This window comes from Bos taurus, chromosome 11 (genome assembly GCF_002263795.3).
Source record: "Bos taurus isolate L1 Dominette 01449 registration number 42190680 breed Hereford chromosome 11, ARS-UCD2.0, whole genome shotgun sequence".
In the NCBI taxonomy this organism is placed as follows: Eukaryota; Metazoa; Chordata; class Mammalia; order Artiodactyla; family Bovidae; genus Bos; species Bos taurus.
This window is the reverse complement of record NC_037338.1, coordinates 33368816-33387854: the sequence shown is the minus strand read 5'-3', so window position 1 is coordinate 33387854 and position 19039 is coordinate 33368816. Positions and strand designations below refer to the sequence as shown.

At 36.7% G+C, this 19039-nt stretch overlaps 1 protein-coding gene across 18 annotated transcripts in view; it reads left to right on the top strand.

The window, feature by feature from the left end:
- The window catches only part of NRXN1 (neurexin 1), a 1252733-nt gene that overhangs the window by 140277 nt on the left and 1093417 nt on the right, over window positions 1–19039 (top strand).

Genomic DNA, 19039 nt, shown 5'->3' with positions numbered 1-19039 from the left:
ACAGAGGTCTCTCCTAATCCCTTATCACATCATTCTTACACTATTTTATTCCTCCCCACTGCTATAGCTGGTTTCTCTAATGTCCCCCCTCTTTAGCTGATATGGTTTCATGGATGCACTTGCTCAGAAATGTACAGTTGTTCCCTATTGCCTATTGTATGATTTCTAGACTCCTCTACATTATACATAGTAATTTGTAGTAATTATACACATTATATGTACACACTAATTTGTAAGAGCCATTTTTATCCAATAATTTCATATGTAATCCTTACTCCTAGCAAATGAGTTTCTTTACTCTGTCCTGAGTAATCTATGCACATTTCCAATTCTGTCCTCTTACTTATACCCTCCCTCCCACCTGAAATTCCATCTGTTTTCTAAATATGTATTTCCCTAAGCCTGATGTTTGATTAATTTATTCTGACAAATACGATTTATTGTAAAACCCTTTTACATCTGATATCCTCATTGGAAGCTGATTCCAAGTATAGAAGTAGGCTTTTACAACTACTGTCCTTAAAGGATGAGTTCCTAGATATGTTTTCTTCATTGGAGTTTTGGAGTGTGTTGACTTGGAAAAAGGTATGGTGAGGATTGGTGATTTAGAGAGGTGGGATCCATCATACGTTTACAAATCCAACTTGTTATTGTTATTGTTCAATCCCCTAAGCTGAACCCTGTCACTCAGGGGGAAACAGAAGCTCACAACAGTTGAGTTCCTTGTCATTGACCATGGAGATATGTTATTTTCTTCATCTATGTTGTCTAGTCTTTCCTTTGTAACATGCATGTTACATTAGATCGCCTAATTCTCTGATTAAGTTATGATTAGCACTTTATTTACACAAAAAAATTCCCTACTAGTAGCTCTCATCCTTTCAGTCTTTATATATTTTAAAAATACCTTCTGTGTGCCTAATACCATAGTACATCTTCTATATCTCCCATGACACATAATATACTGCTATAGTGTGTATTTAAAAACCGATACTGATTGCTCTGATGTGGAAGGCTTTAGAAAGCTGACATTTATGCTTCTTAAACTGCATTTCATATATTTGACTTAATTCTGCCAGACATCAAAACTTCTATCACATCACCTATATGGGGTCATGTCAAGCAAAGACGATGTAAAGAAGAACATAGAAGTGATTTGTTTGGTTTCCTGTCACCTTTTTTCCTCAGCCTTTCCACAGATTTTTCTTTTAAATATACCCTGCAAAACATGAAAATGAAGTTCAACAGCTCTTCAAACAGGACTTTGATATAATTTCTACCTTTTCTCTTTTTTAAAGTTTTATTTTGTTTGTTTTTGTTTTTTATTTTCTTCTTCTTCTTCCTTTTTTTTTTTAACAGGGCTAGCCTTGTGCAGGAATATAAACTCAGGGGAAGCAGGACCCACATCTAATACTGGCAGGGAAAGAAGCAAACACTAAGGTCTTGAAATGAGGCAGAGGGGAGGCTTGGGATCTAAATAAATGCAGTGTAGTACAAAGACACGCCTTTGAAGATCCATCCCACCTCACTTTGCTTGTCAGCAGTAAAGCGTGAATGTTGTTGCTGCAATAAGTTTTATCTCAGAAGAATTTTCAATTGTGCTGCATCAGAGATTTCAGGGATGAGCATTTCTGAAGTTACAGTGGCATCCTACTAATTCAGATTATTGATGTGGAGATTTGCTTGGATTTTATAGGCTTAGAATTATGTGAAAAATCAGAATTAGAAGTCAGCTTACTGCTTCAGAATATGGTTCATTTATTTTGGTGACTGCAGTTTAACTTTAATTATTTATGTCTCTGTTGAATAATCCTTTGGCAAATGCTCCACAGAAAATACATCATCTGTTTTCAGGCTGTGTCTTCACTCAGATGTGTTAACTCTGTGTTTGATAGGTATTTCTTTCAGTCATCTATATTAAGAAATAATTTTCAGTCTGTCTACAAGAATCCCAAATTTGCTTTCCAAAGTAGGTACTCTATTTGAAATCCAGTATTACTCCTTAGACATTTAGTATGCTGAACAGAAAGCGTTTATAAAGATTTGTATGTTTTTTCCCTTGGTTTAAGAAAACTAAACAGTTTACTCTTTAAACTGTATTTTACTGTTAATATCCTATATCAATATAAAATGTATTTCATATTTGGTTAAATATATTTAAATATACTTTCAAAGCATTAGTTTCTAGGGAATAACTTATAAATATGTTCTTTGTATTAAGCAATTATCTTATATGTAAATTAAACAAGTCAGTGAAAATTTCAGTTTTTAAATGATTCATTGATAATTCCATAGAACATTATACCAAAATGGATCAAAGGAAGAACACAATGTCCTTTACCTTTTATTTCCTCACACTGTTGGAACAAATGCGTCTGTTTTATTTGCCATTTCATTAAAATTCGTTGTAATTCTTAGAAGCCAAATATAGTATAGGATTACCTGAAGAAGCTTTTGAAAAGTTTGCCCTTTATAGAATTAGAGGTGAGGCGCTCCCCCTCTTCTCCCTTGCATCATTTGAAAACTGTTGCAGAGCAAATCTATAATTACCTGTTTTTTAAAAAATGAACTGTAATTAAAATCCTTGTGAGTTACCTTGAAAGTAGTAAGAAAGGGCTCGAGGTCTCTAAAAGGGCCAGTTCTAAGAGGAAATGATTTCATACATAGCGTAGGAAACAAAATGAGATTAAGTTTAATGTGAAAGGATCTTCTAATGAGAAGTGGAAAGGCTGACATAATGTCACTAAAATATTTGACTGGATAAGACCAAAATTAACCAACTTAACAGGAGATCTTCTTCTTCAAGTTTAACAAGATTTCTAGACCTAAGGCAGTTCAAGTAAAGTTTGGAAGTTGTGTGATCTTTCAAATCTAAACTAAACATGTCCAGTGATTTTCTAGTCAAAATGGGTAAAAGGTATACTCTTGCCTGATCATCCAACCTATTGTGATCAGTTGTTATTACAGTTGTTTTTGTTTTTGCTGCCATTAATTTTATGAAGGAATGATTTATATATTATAAATGGCATCCATTTAGAGTGTATAATTTGAATTTTTAGACTTGTACACTCGGGAAACCAAAATATTATCAAGGCACAGAGCATTTCCACTACTTCCACAAGATTATTTATGTTCCTTTGTATAGTCCCCTGTTATATATTCATCTGGACCCAGAAAACCACTTATCTTCTTTTTGTCACTATAGATTAATATTCATTTTCAGTCAATTCAGTAACTCAGTCATATCCAACTCTTTGAGACCCCGTGGACTGCAGCAACGTCAGGCTTCCTTGTCCATCCCCAACTCCTGGAGCTTGGTCAAATTTATATCTATCGAATCGGTGATGCCATCCAACCATCTCATCCTCTGTTGTCCCCTTCTTCTCCTGCCTTCAGTCTTTCCCACCATCAGGGTCTTTTCCAATGAGTCAGTTCTTCACATCAGGTAGCCAAAGTATTGGAGCTTCAGCTTCAGCATCAGTCTTTCCAATGGATATTCAAGACTGATTTCCTTTAGGATTGACTGGTTTGATCTCCTGAAATCACCTGGTGCATGCTCTTTGTGTGTGATTGATTTTACTCTGCCTAATGAATTTAAAATTCATTCATGTGTTTATTATATCAATAATATATTACTTTTTATTGGTGTTCAGTCATCATGTTTTACATGTATGTTTTATTTATACACCTGAATCATAATTTTATTAATATCAAGCAGTGCATTTAACATTCTGTATATTCCCTCCATGAGCCTCTCTGGTAGCTCAGCTGGTAGGAATCTGCCTTCAATGTAGGAGACTTCGGTTCAATTCCTGGGTCGGGAAGATCCCTGGAGAAGAGAGAGGCCACCCACTCCAGTATTCTTGCCTGGAGAATCCCCAGGGACAGAAGAGCCTGGCAGGCTATGGTCCGTGGGGTCACAAAGAATCAGACACGACTGAGTGACTCTTTGCACACCACAGCACATATTCCCTCCATACCTAGAATACTCCTTTATAAATAGTTGAAATTCTTTGGTTGATTCATCTTTGAAAATAGATGTTACAATGGAGTTTTGGAATAACCCTGGTATTAATAGTGCTCATTTTTTGAGAAAATTTTTGTGTAGGAAGTAGCAAAATAAAAGATCATTTATTCAGCAGGTGCAATATGCCAGTTATAATGCAGAGTTTTTTGCATGATCTCTTTTATCTTTACAACCAATCCTATGTAGTATTCATATTCCTGTGCTCATTTGATAGATAAACATATGGATGAGGAACTTGACATTTTGTACACAAGCTGGTAAGCAGTAGAGATACTGGAGTTCAAAGCTATTGCTGTTAATCCTATTAGCCCATTTCATCAGAAAAAAATAGAAAAGCTGTTTCATGGTCCTCCTCTGCTCAAAACACCACAGTTTTGCCCTATTTCTTTCAAATTTAAAATGAAAACCCATACTGTAGCTACAAGGCACATCCTATTAGTTTCCAAGTGAATTCTCAGGCCTCCTGCCCTCTCTTTCGCACACAGTGCCCTCTTTGCTGTTCCCTAGGCACAGGATCAGTGCTGCCCTCTGAGCACAGGACTGCAGCGCCCCTTTCACCTGTGAGTGTGCTTACTTGACTCACTTACACCTTTCAAGTCTTTGGTCAGATTTTGCTGCACCGAGATCTACTCTGAACCTTTTTTTTTTTTTTTTTAATAAGGTAGCCCTCCACCCCTAACCTTTTGCCCTCCCAGTTTCTTCTACTTTATTTTAATTTCTTCTTTCCCTTTATTTTCTCCATAGCACCTACTGTTTTCTCACATATACATGAATTACTCATTTTATTAAGTTTAATGATTGTTGCCTGTCTCTTGCTACAGAATATAATCCCCACAAGAGCAAGTATCTTTGTCAGTGTTGTTACCTGATTTATCCAAAATAATCTGGTACAATACTTAGTTCAGGCTGCTATAACAATTACCATAGACTGAGTGACTTAAACAACAAACATCTGTTTCTCGCAGTTCTGGAGTTGAGGTAGTCCAGATCAAGGTGGTGATGGATTTGAAGTCTGGTGAGTATCCACCAGATCCCATCTTCTGGTTTGTAGATGATAATCTTCTCATTGTGTCCTCACTGCAGAGAATACAAACTCTCTTGTCTACTTTTTCAGGGCACTAATGCTATTTGTGAGGGTTGCGCTTCAAAATCTAATTGCTTACTGGAGAGCATACCTCTTAATACATTGGTGGTTAGTGCTCACATACATGAATTTTGAGAGGACCCAAACATTCAGTCCATAAGTGCCTTGCACATAGTAAGTCCCCAGTAAATGTGTTTAGGATGTGAGCTGGAATACTTTTGGTCTTTTTTCCCTACCAACTAATTTTTCTTCTCAAAAGAAATGGCATTAAGCAATACTGGATGACTTAAGAATAAGGTAAAAGAATATAAACATTGATATCCAGCTCTATAAGAGGACTCAGTGAAGAATTAGAAAGTTTCTCACTTTAATCTCCTCTACAGTCTTTTGTCTCCCTTATATCTTATTAGCTCACAATACCAGTAATTTTCTGGATTTCTTTTTAGAGCTGTAAGTACCTGGGAGATTTGGTCCAAAATTCCTGAATTTGGGACTTTGGAGAGTTTTGGACTAAATGCATTTCCCATGGGTTTTGAGATTTAAAGGCTTTATATGGCACTTTTCTTACCAAAGCAGTCTTTTGTCTTAGTTCATTCTGACTTACTCATTTTGGTGTCCGACTCCTAAAACATGAAGTAGATTGCCTCTAATACAACTTCTTTATTGTAGGAAAGTGAAACTAGATAAATGAAGCAGGTTGCCTAGAATGAGGGGCTTCCCTGGTGTTCAGATGGTAAGGAGTCTGCCTGTCAATGAATGACATTCAGCCATTTCCCCTGAATGGGGAAAATAAAAATCAGTATTGTCAAAGCACTTGCCAATCAATTAAAGATTAATTATAAAATGCTATCATTTATGCCCTTTTAAATCACATTTCTATTGAATTCCTTGCTTAACACCCAAAACTGGCTCATTGTTTGTGGTCATTTAGGCTCAAATATGGTGTGCTTTCTTTCAGCATCATAAATTTCTCTTAAATGATCTGTGATATAGAGATGCTTCCATTAAACTTGGTGAAGGGGAACGTGAATTACTATTTTGTTATTTACTCTTGTGGTAATTCATTTGTGGTGGGAACCCTATTCAAAGTCAAAATGTTTTATTTATTTATGGGTTTTTCATGTAGCTTTTTTTTTGAAAAGCGGGCATGATTACATTTGATATAAGTGTGGCATAGGAGTAACACAAAAGGATAATAGCATCATTTCTTTTTATTATGCTTTTTTTTTTGTTTTATTTTTATTATTTTAAAATTAATTTATGTATTTTAATTGGAGGCTAATTACTTTACAATATTGTAGTGGTTTTTGTCAAACATCGACATGAATCAGCCATGGGCGCACATGTGTTCCCCATCCAGAATCCCCCTCCCACACCTCCCTCCCCATCCCATCCCCCAGGGTCATCCCAGTGCACCAGTCCAGGTTCGATGCATGAGACAGCATCATTTCTTATTTCTAGGAAGAATATAATCTTGGGAGAAGGCCAAGAAACTTTTGCTTCATAGATGAAAAAAATATTTGATTTTGAGCCATCTTGACATATAATTTATCTCAGTGAACAAAACTTCCTGTGCCAAAGTTTATTTCAATTAATTAAAAAATATGAAACAGCTTTTCTCAAAAAATATCCTTTTCTAATTGATTGAATAGGAGAAAACATCTTTTTTGGTAAGTTATTATTTTAGTGCAGAGTTAATTGCTATATATTATATAACTACCTAGGGAGTCCACAATTATATTAGCAGCTATTTTTACATTACTCTTAATGGATAGTGATGGTAAATATTTTCTGTGTTTAATGAGCCTTAGACACTATAAAATAAATTTATATAAATAAAATGCTCCCCATGTTATTTCAACTATTTTTCTGTTTACAGAAAATATTAATTAAATGTTTCTGCTTCTGTGAAAAATTTGTAAAATAGGAAATTCTATGTGAATAATCAGGGTGAAATCTTGAACTGTTATTCCAATTGACTTTAATTCTCTTTGCTGAAAGTAAGGAACAATTACTGACAGTCTTTCCAATTTCATTAGTCAAAACTCTGAGAATGAGTCAAGAGTTGAGTCAATGAGTCAAGTGTTGGAAATCCTGAAGGATACATAAAGTACTATGGAAATCCTCATTAACAAATTAAAATATTTTTGTTTATCAAAAATTATCCTACATTTGTGAATGTACACATTTTAGTTATGGTTTCCCTGGTGGCTCAGACATTAAAGAATCTCCCTGCAATGTGAGAGACCGAGATTTGATCCCTGGGTCGGGAAGATCCCCTGAAGAAAGGACTGGGAACCCAATCCAGTATACTTGCCTGAAAAATTCCATGGACAGAGGAGCCTGGTGAGCTACAGTCCGTGGGGTTGCAAAGCATCGGACATGACTGAGCAACTATTACTTTCACTTTCACTCTGAGTTATTTTACTGTGATTATGTTTTACCTATGTAATCAAGGTGAATGCTATCAATTCAATAAAAGTAAAAAACATATAATAAAGATTTATCTTACAGTAACATTTTATTTTTATGACATGAGGTCATCTCAGATGTAAAAACAGCTTCTAAGAAGTATTGCCTGGTCTTTTAATAATTCAATAATTTAGATGAGACAACCAAATCCTATATCAAACCCTATAAAAAAGTGTTCTATTGAGGCTGCCTACTCTACTGAGGATCTCAAAGAATTTTTACACAAATGTCAGATGTCTTATTATGAGAACGCCTCTTTTTAGTATTCAAATAGAAAAGATTTCACTATAAATGAAGAGTGTTATAGTGTGTTGTGAAAGTGAAAGTGTTAGTTGCTCCATTGTGTCTGACTCTTTGTGACCTCACAGACTATAGCCCACCAGGCTTCTCTGTCCCGGGAACTTTCAGGCAAGAATACTGGATTGGGTAGCCATTCTCTTCTCCAGAGGATATTCCCAACCCTGGGATTGAACCTGGGGCCTTTGCATTGCAGGCAGATTCTTTACCATCTGAGCCACCAGGGAAGCCCCAGTAATGCAGTAATCTACTCTAAATTAATAGATATTTACATGTACATCTAATATATATATGTGTGTCACTTGAGTCCTCCAGGGGACAGATGCTCAGATGTAGTTGTGGAGTCGCTCAGTCGTTTCTGACCCTTTGCGGGCCCCATGGACTGTAGCCTACCAGGCTCCTCTGTCCGTGGGATTTTCCAGGCAAGAATACTGGAGTGGATTGCCATTTCCTGCTCCAGGGGATCTTCCCGACCCAGGGATCGAACCCGGGTCTCCTGCATTGCAGGCAAATGCTTTTTACCCTCTAAGCCAGAGTAAACTCTTCCTCCTGCTTCTTTCTTTAGTTATCCTTCACTGAAAGATTGTTGTTTCTCCTCAACAGGTTTCTGTAACCCTAACTACATCTGTGGACTTCCCTATGGCTCAGACAGTAAAGCGTCTGTCTACAAGGCGGGAGACCTGGGTTCGATCCCTGGGCTAGGAAGAATCCCTGGAAAAGGGATTGTTGATGGTTATCAGCCTACTGGCACTTTCAGGATCTACTGAGTTTATGCTCTCCTGGATAGCCCCCAGCCAATGACTAAGCATTTTCAGGGCAGGGGCCTGGTCATCTATCCATCTAGGAACTCCTCTACCAAGACATCTTTGCTCCCGAGCACTCCACAGAGTTGGCTGAGAAAGAATCAGATCTTTATTGTGGTTAGAAGCCCCTACCCCTCGTCCTGCTTCTTTCTTTAGTTATCTTTCACTGAAAGATTGTTGTTAGCTCAATAATATGCTGTAGAAAGGGACACTAGCATATGGCAACTGGCACACCTTCATAGCTGTTCTAATTGGAACAAAGCTGTTCCAATTTGCTGTTCCAATTTGCTGTTCCAATAAGTTTGCATGCATATGTTTATGAGTAAATATATCTCGGTACAGTGGCTCAAATGGTAAAGAATCTGCCTGCAATGCAGGAGACTTGGATTTGATCCCTGGGTCAGTCAAGAAGATCCCCCAGAGGAGGAAATGGCAACCCACTCCAGTATTCCTGCTTGGGAAATCCCATGGACAGAGGAGCCTGATGGACTGCAGTCCATGGGGTTGTAAAGCACTGAATATGACTGTGTGACTAACACACACATATCTATGTATACAATATGTTCAGTTCAGTTCAGTTCAGTTCAGTTGCTCAGTCGCGTCTGACTCTTTGTGACCCCATGAATCGCAGCCCGCCAGGCCTCCCTGTCCATCACCAACTCCCAGAGTTCACTCAGACTCACGTCCATCGAGTCAGTGATGCCATCCAGCCATCTCATCCTCTGTCATCCCCTTCTCCTCCTGCCCCCAATCCCTCCCAGCATCAGAGTCTTTTCCAATGAGTCAACTTCTTCGCGTGAGGTGGCCAAAGTACTGGAGTTTCAGCTTTAGCATCATTCCCTCCAAAGAAATCCCAGGACTGATCTCCTTCTGAATGGACTGGTTGGATCTCCTTGCAGTCCAAGGGACTCTCAAGAGTCTTCTCCAACACCACAGTTCAAAAGCATCAATTCTTTGGCGCTCAGCCTTCTTCACAGTCCAACTCTCACATCCACACATGACCACTGGAAAAACCATAGCCTTGACTAGACGGACCTTAGTTGGCAAAGTAATGTCTCTGCTTTTGAATATGCTATCTAGGTTGGACATAACTTTCCTTCCAAGGAGTAAGTGTCTTTTAATTTCATGGCTGCAGTCACCATCTGCAGTGATTTTGGAGCCCCCAAAAATAAAGTCTGACACTGTTTCCACTGTTTCCCCATCGATTTCCCATGAAGTGATGGGACCAGATGCCATGATGTTCGTTTTCTGAACGTTGAGCTTTAAGCCAACTTTTTCACTCTCCTCTTTCACCTTCATCAAGAGGCTTTTTAGTTCCTCTTCACTTTCTGCCATAAGGGTGGTGTCATCTGTATATCTGAGGTTATTGAGATTTCTCCTGGCAATCTTGATTCCAGCTTGTGTTTCTTCCAGTCCAGTGTTTCTCATGATGTGCTCTGCATATAAATTAAATAAGCAGGGTGACAAGATACAGCCTTGACGTACTCCTTTTCCTATTTGGAACCAGTCTGTTGTTCCATGTCCAGTTCTAACTGTTGCTTCCTGACCTGCATACAGATTTCTCAAGAGGCAGGTCAGGTGCTCTGGTATTCCCATCTCTTTCAGAATTTTCCACAGTTTATTGTGACCCACACAGTCAAAGGCTTTGGCATAGTCAATAAAGCAGAAATAGATGTTTTTCTGGAACTCTCTTGCTTTTTCCATGATCCAGCGGATTTTGGCAATTTGATCTCTGGTTCCTCTGCCTTTTCTAAAACCAGATTGAACATCAGGAAGTTCACTGTTCACATATTGCTGAAGCCTGGCTTGGAGAATTTTGAGCATTACTTTACTAGCATGTGAGATGAGTGCAATTGTGTGGTAGTTTGAGCATTCTTTGGCATTGCCTTTCTTTGGGATTGGAATGAAAACTGACCTTTTCCAGTCCTGTGGCCACTGCTGAGTTTTCCCAATTTGCTGGCATATTGAGTGCAGCACTTTCACAGCATCATCTTTCAGGATTTGAAATAGCTCAACTGGAATTCCATCACTTCCACTAGCTTTGTTCATAGTGATGCTTTCTAAGGCCCACTTGACTTCACATTTCAGGATGTCTGGCTCTAGGTGAGTGATCACACCATCATGATTATCTGGGTCATGAAGATCTTTTTTGTACAGTTCTTCTGTGTATTCTTGCCACCTCTTCTTGATATCTTCTGCTTCTGTCAGGTCCATACCACTTCTTTCCTTTATTGAGCCCATAATGTTATATATGTTTAAATACAGAATGTGCATCTGATTTGCAGTGGTATCTTCCACTCCATAAATCTGTCAAATTCATAGATTTTTCTCAGTATTTTAAGAATTATATTTTAAGATAATTTTGAAAGATCAAAAAATAGCCACCATCTAGTGAAGTCTGCATTATGGGAAGTTCAGGCTGATTAGGTGGATTTTTCTCTGGTTAACCATAAACATTACTGCATTTGTTAGGTCACCAAATAAATTCTGCATAAACATATATTATTTATGATAGGTGAAAAAAGTCCATAGTTGAGAGGGATTAATGAATTGGGATACTTAATGCAAAGAACTTGATATTATCCAATCTTAGGAGAAGGAAATGGCAACCCACTCCAGTATTCTTGTGTAGAGAATCCCGTGGACAGAGGAGCCTGGTGAGCTGCTGTCCATAGGGTCGCACAGAGTTGGACCCGACTGAAGTGACTTAGCATGCATGCATGCATTGGAGAAGGAAATGGCAACCCAGTCCAGTATTCTTGCCTGGAGAATCCCAGGGGCAGAGGAGCCTGGTGGGCTGCTGTCTATGGGGTTGCACAGAGTCAGATATGATTGAAGTGACTAAGCAGCAACAGCAGCAAGAGATAGTGATCTCCCAGTTCCCAGTATTTGAGTAAAGACAGATTGCTATAAGAAACAGTAACTTCTATCAATAGTTATTTCTGATACTGCATTTGCATTTTTAAGATTTCTTCTTCCAGTGAAGTAATCATTGCCATTTTCTGTATCAGGGCCTTTTCACCTGTTGATCTTTCTGCATGAACTGCTCTCAGATTTTATATTTAAAATATTTATATTTTAAACTATAAAAAAATTATGTATTTTTTATAGTTTAAAATTTATAGTTTTTTTTTAAACTGTATTTTAAAAAAATATAGTTATCCCTATGTGGCATTATTTTTAAAAGTTATTTATTTGCTTATCTGTTTATTCTAATAAAATTACATACTCTTTAAGGGCAGAGATTTTTGTCAGTGTTGTATGCTCTTGTACCCCGAAACTCTAAAATTCCTAGTATAAGGTGTATATAGTTGGCAGTTAAAATTTATCTATTGAGTGAATGAATGGAATGATGATGAATGAATGGAGAAACAAATGAATAATGTTGAGGGTAGTCTCTACCCACCTTCCCCTCTCAAAAATAAATTGTGCTTGTCTAAAAGCAAGTGTGTACCTAGATCTAGGTTTACGGTATATTACAAGTTCAGGTGAAATTTTGCCTTCATGTGGGAAAATGGAAAATTTTTGCCAGTTATATACTAACTTTAGCAAGATTTGTTAGAAAGGATGTTTCTCTAGCCTTGGCATGTAATTTTTATTAAAGCAGCAGTCTGCTTTAACCAGCCCATCACCTCAAATAATGACTAGTTAATTTTTATAGAATTTTTCCTTCTTGTAAGTATTAGTTTTTAAAACAGTGTAATCTCAGCAAGATCAACAAGAGTCTTGCAATCTTCTGTCAACTTGCAAAGTCAGATTTTTTTGTGTGTATATTTAGAAATAAACATAGACAGTTCCATTCATATCCACTAAGAAGTGAAGAAAAGACAGACAGATGTGGCCTTTGCAACCGACCAGCTGTCCTGTGCTTTTTGGTCAGTCTGGTGATCATGAAGTCTCCTATCAATAAGGCTAAAATTAGTATTGATTTCAACTTGCCACTTTTCTATTTTTTTTCCTGTCTCTATAGCAGCAATATAGGAGATACTGTTTTTCTCTGTGTCATCATCATGGTTCACTTGGGCTATTTTTTACTTTACAATTGAAGGTAAACATATAGATTTTTCCAAAAAATCACTAGTATTTTCCCTAAATAGTCAATAGTCACTGACAGACTGTTGCCCTGGCTGAAAATTTTGACCTCAAGGAAACTATATAATATCCTTTTTCCAGAATAAGAAATCTAAGGAGTAAAATATTTACACCAAGGAGTAAAATATTGACCATGTATAAATACGTCAAGTGTGTTTTTGCTAAACTGTGAATTAGGATATGTAAATTTTGCAGTATTTTGTTAGAGCTTTAAAGATCAACTTTCTTATTATATTCCTTATGTTGAAATAAAATTTAGGAACAATAATCACAATGAAATCTAATTATTAGCAGTTTGTGTTTTGTGCATAATGCAATAAAATATAAATCAAATACCATTCTATCTCACTAAGGCCATGGTATTTAGACATTTCACTACAGATTGGAGCCATTATGAGCTCATAGTTCAGTTCAGTTCAGTCACTCAGTCGTATCAAACTCTGTGACCCCATGGACTGCAGCACGCTAGGCTTCCCTGTCCATCACAAACTCCCAGAGCTTACTCAAACTCATGTCCATCGAGTCAGTGATGCCATCCAACCATCTCATCCTCTATCAGCCCCTTCTTCTTCCACCTTCAATCTTTCTCAGCATCAGGGCCTTTTCTAGTGAGTCAGTTCTTCCCATCAGGTGGCCTAAGTATTGGAGTTTCAGCTTCAGCATCAGTCCTTTCAATGAGTATTCAGGACTGCTTTCCTTTAGAATGGACTGGTTTGATCTCCTTGCAGTCCAAGGGACTCTCAAGAGTCTTCTCCACACCACAGTTCAAAAGCATCAATTCTTTGATGCTCAGCTTTCTTTATAGTTCAGCTCTCACATCCATAAATGACTACTGGAAAAACCATACCTTTTACTAGACAGACCTTTACTGGCAAAGTAATGTCTCTGCTTTTTAATATGCTGTCTAGGTATATCATCTGAGAAGGCAATGGCACCCCACTCCAGTACTCTTGAAAATCCCATGGACAGAGGAGCCTGGTGGGCTGCAGTCCATGGGGTTGCTAAGAGTCGGACACAACTGAGCGACTTTACTTTCACTTTTCACTTGCATGCATTGAAGAAGGAAATGGCAACCCACTCCACTGTTCTTGCCTGGAGAATCCCAGGGACAGGGGAGCCTGGTGGGCTACCTTCTATGGGGTCACACAGAGTCGGACACGACTGAAGCGACTTAGCAGCTGCAGCAACAGCAGCAGATATATCATAGCTTTCCTTCCAAGGATCAAGTGTCTTTTAATTTCATGGCTGCAGTCACCATTTGCAGTGATTGTAGAGTCCTCCCAAAATAAAGTCTGTCAATGTTTCCATTGTTTCCCCCTCTATTTGCCAAGAAGTGATGGGACCAGATGCTATCATCTTAGTTTTCTGAAGGTTGAGTTTTAAGCCAACTTTTTCATTCTTCCCTTTCACTTTCATCAAGAAGCTCTTTAGTTCTTCACTTTCTGCAATAAGGGTGGTGTTATCTGCATATCTGAAATTATTATTTCTCCCAGCAATCTTGATTTCAGCTTGTGCTTTCTCTAGCTCTACATTCTGCATGTGGTACTCTGCATATTAGTTTAATAAGCAGGGTGACAATATACAGCCTTGACATACTCCTTTCCTGATTTGGAAGGAGTCTGTTGTTCCATGTCCAGTTCTAACTGTTGCTTGTTGACCCGCATAAAGATTTCTCAGGAAGCAGGTCAAGGTGGTCTGATATTCCCATCACTTTAAGAATTTTCCACATTTTGTTGTGATCCACACAGTCAAAGGCTTTGTCATAGTCAATAAAGCAGAAGTAAGTAGATGTTTTTCTGGAACTCTCTTGCTTTTTCGATGATCCAGCGGATGTTGGCAATTTGATCTCTGGTTCCTCTGTCTTTTCGAAAACCAGCTTGAAAATCTGGAAGTTCACGGTTCACGTATAGCTGAAGCCTGGCTTGGAGAATTTTGAGCATTACTTTCCTAGAGTGTGAGATAAGTGCAGTTGTGTGGTAGTTTGAGCATTCTTTGGCATTGCCTTTCTTTGGGATTGGAATGAAAACTAACCTTTTCCTGTCCTGTGGCCACTGCTGAGTTTTCCAAATTTGCTGGCATGTTGAGTGCAGCACTTTCACAGCATCATCTTTTAGGATTTGAAATAGCTCACCTGGAATTCCGTCACCTCCACTAGCTTTGTTTGTAGTGATGTTTCCTGAGGTCCACTTGACTTCATAAGATTATAATTAAGTGACTCTTCTGGTGCAAGATTCTGTTCATATTTTTCTTTTAGTTTTTCAAATAAATGGGAAAAAAAGATTTCCCTGAAGAGACTGCTTTAGGAAGAACCAGAAGTTCTGGTTACAGTAATCACAGTCATACCCATATAGACTGACCAAATATTGAATGTATTTGATCTCAACTTTGAAATATGGGTGTATTAAACACCATTAAATAGTAGAGAAAGACAAGTATGGTCTGATGAATATACTAACAATTCACTTTTTTTTCATACTTTAAGTTAAACTGTGAAATAAATAATAGTTACCTCAAATACCACCATTTAAATAAGAAATTCAGTTTCAGTTCTCCTATTTTATCATACTTTTTTCAAATTATGGCATGAATAATAGTCTTATATTCTACATTGTATTTAATGTTTGGTTCCTAAGTGGTAAAAGTATTGTCCTTTCCAACTTCTGTGAACTACAGTGGTACAAAATTTTTCTTTTAAGGTTAGACATTCACTCATCTCCCCACTTTTACAGTGGATTCAGTTAGTGATATATGATATTGCTAGCCTGTACATCTCTCTAAATAATCAAAACAGAGGGAAAAATTATTTTAAAATTAAATAACACATAAGTAAGCATAATACTTATAAGTTCAGCACCCTGTCCGGTGCAAACATTTGCTTTTGAATAAATAAGCTCTTTTTTTGAAATAACAGCTTACTATTTAATTTTATTTTTATTTAAAAATTTTAATTGCCATTTTATGTTGGAGTACAGTAGATTCACAGTGTTAGTTTCAGGTATGCAGCAAAGTGGTTCAGTTATTCATGTATCTATTTTTTCAAATTATCTTCTCATTTAGGTTGTTAGATAATATTGAGAAGAGTTCCCTGTATTATACAGTAGGTCCTTGTTGATTGCTCATTTTAAATATAGCAAGATGTACATGTCAATCCCAAGTTACAGTTTATTCCTTCTCCCTACTCTTATGCCCTGGTAACAGTAAATTCATTCTCTATGAGTCTATTCCTATTTTGTAAATAAGTTCATTTGTATCATTCTTTTTTAGATTCTGCATATAAGTGATATCACCTCATGTCTTTCTCTGACTTACTTCACTTAGTATGATAATCTCCAAGTCTATTCATGTTGTGGTAAATAACATTTTTCATTCTTTTTAATGGCTGAGTAATATTCCACTGTATGTATGTACTATTTCTTATTTATCCACTCATCTGTCGATGGACATTTAGGTTGCTTCCATATCTTGGCTATTGTAAATAGTGTTGCAATGAACATTTGATTACATATGTCCTTTTGAGTCTTGTTTTTCTCCAGTTATATGTCTAGGAGTAGGATTGTTGAATCATATTGTAGCTCTATTTTAAGTTTTTTAAAACTAAAAATTCCACCAACAGCTGAGAAGTGTTCCCTTTTCTCAGTACCCTCTCCAGCATTTATTGTTTGTAGACTTGTTGATGATAGCCATTCTAACTGGTATAAGGTGATACCTCATTGCAGATTTGATTTGCATTTCTCTAATAAGAAGCAGTGTTGATCATCTTTTCATGTGTTTTTTAGACATCTGTATGTCTTCTTTGGATAAATGTCTATTTAGTTCTTCTGCTCAGTTTTTGATTGAGTTGTTTGTTTTTTTCATATTAAGCTGCATGAGCCATTTGTAAATCTTGGAGATTAACCACTTGTCAGTCTGATCATTTGCAAATATTTTAAACAGCCTCTTATATTAATGTGAAATCTTAAGATGATCACATAAAAGCATAAATAGTAAGAAGTTTTTAATATGCAGTATTATAAAAATATTTTAAATAATTGTAAATTGGATTTATTAAAAAATATTACATTCATAAAAATGGCTTTTTATTGGTTATCAGATAGCAGCTGATAGAAAAGAGTTAACTCAATATTATATATACTAAAATACAAATTTTCCCCAATATATATTATATATTATATCCAATTATGTTAATAAACATTTTATAAAATGTATAAATACCAAGTTTTTCACAGTATTTTTATTTTCCATGACTTGCCTAAAATATAATATTAGAATATAAATCAGTAATGTAGCCAGTTTTATTCTATATTTAAGTGAAAACTTGTTACCTCTAAGAAGGTTTTCAGCTCTATCATATAAATTATATTGTATTTAATTCATTCAAGTACATACATTAAGTACATATTGTACTTAATTCAAGTACATACATACATACATATATATTATATCCAATTATGTTAATGAACATTTTATAAAATGTATAAATACCAAGTTTTTCACAGTATTTTTATTTTCCATGACTTGCCTAAAATATAATATTAGAATATAAATCAGTAATGTAGCCAGTTTTATTCTATATTTAAGTGAAAACTTGTTACCTATAAGAAGGTTTTCAGCTCTATCATATAAATTATATTGTACTTAATTCAAGTACATACAACATCTGCATAGATATATTTCACTGTTAAAATTGCATTTCTTCATTTCTGAAAATAATTCACAAGTTACATCACAGTGTTTTCTTATTTTGAATGAGGTTAAAAAAATAAAATTGAAAAGAAGCTACTACCAGAAACTGGTTTTAATTTGTTTTGATGAAAGGCAATTTGCTTTTAATTTGCTTGAAGTTAAGAAACATTTATTGAGCATTTGTAAGTTCAGAGAAGTCAGTGACAGGTGGAGTGGGAATTGCTGATGAAAAGAAAACATAGTTACTATCTTTAAGTAACTGAAGATATGAATATAAAAGTCTGCATTAAAAAACACAGGAACACAGTACTTTAAATGTTTGGAAGAGCTCAGAGAACACTTCCAGTCTGAAGGGCAGTTCAAAAGACTTCTGAAAGAGGGCATATCTGATTGAGCCAATTTGAAATCTTGGTGTGATTTTAAATACAGAATAGTTAAGGAGAAATTTATTTAAAACACTAAAATTCTATATCAGCCTCCACATTTGCAGACTGATCCTTTTTACTAGAACAGTGAAAAATGATCAAGGTATAACTGCTGCTGCTGCTAAGTCGCGTCAGTCGTGTCCGACTCTGTGCAACCCCACAGACGGCAGCCCACCAGGCTCCCCCGTCCCTGGGATTCTCCAGGCAAGAACACTGGAGTGGGTTGCCATTTCCTTCTCCAATGTATGAAAGTGAAAAGTGAAAGTGAAGTCGCTCAGTCGTGTCCGACTCTCAGCGACCCCATGGACTGCAGCCTACCAGGCTCCTCCGTCCATGGGATTTTCCAGACAAGAGTACTGGAGTCGGGTGCCATTGCCTTCTCCAAAGGTATAACTAAATGTTATGAAAATCTTAGCTGCTGTGCTGAGATAAAACTTTGGTTTTTAGGCTATAGTGCTTGCTTGTTATTCCTTCAGCTGTGCCAGACTCTGCGACCCTATGGACTATAGCCCACCAGGCTACTCTGTCCATGGAATTTCCCAGGCAAGAATACTGGAGTGGGTTGCCATTTCCTTTTCCAGGGTATTGTCCTGATCCAGGGTTGGAGCCTGGCTCTCCTGCATTGCAAGCAGAGTCTTTACCTTCTGAGCCATCAGGGAAGTTTTTTCTTTTTTTTTTTTTTAGGCCTTAATAGTCTGATTTGTCAAGTAGAATGGCAGTTTAGATATATTATAATCAGATATTTTCAAACAACAAGAATTTGTTTTGGTGTTGTGACTATCCTAAAAAGATAATGAAACAGAAATGCAGACTCTCACAACAGGTAGTTATCAGATCCATCAGGTCAAGAAGAAGCCATTTCTTAATCAGAGATTGTCTGTAAGTAGTTATTTGTGCTAATTATCATGTGAAAATTAAGTAAGAGTTAAGCCAGAGAATTAAAATTGAGTGTGTGATTGTTCTAATTTTGTGTCATTATTGAGAATGCATTGTTAGGTTAATTAGGAATTGGCTGTTATCAAAACAGAGTGTGATATTAAATGCAAGGAACATTATACTTTTTTTTCTTCTGAAGCTGATAACAGATTGATTACCACTTCTTGTGCTTTAAGATTTCTAAAGAGAGAAAGAGGAGGAGCAGGGAGAGAGGAGAGAA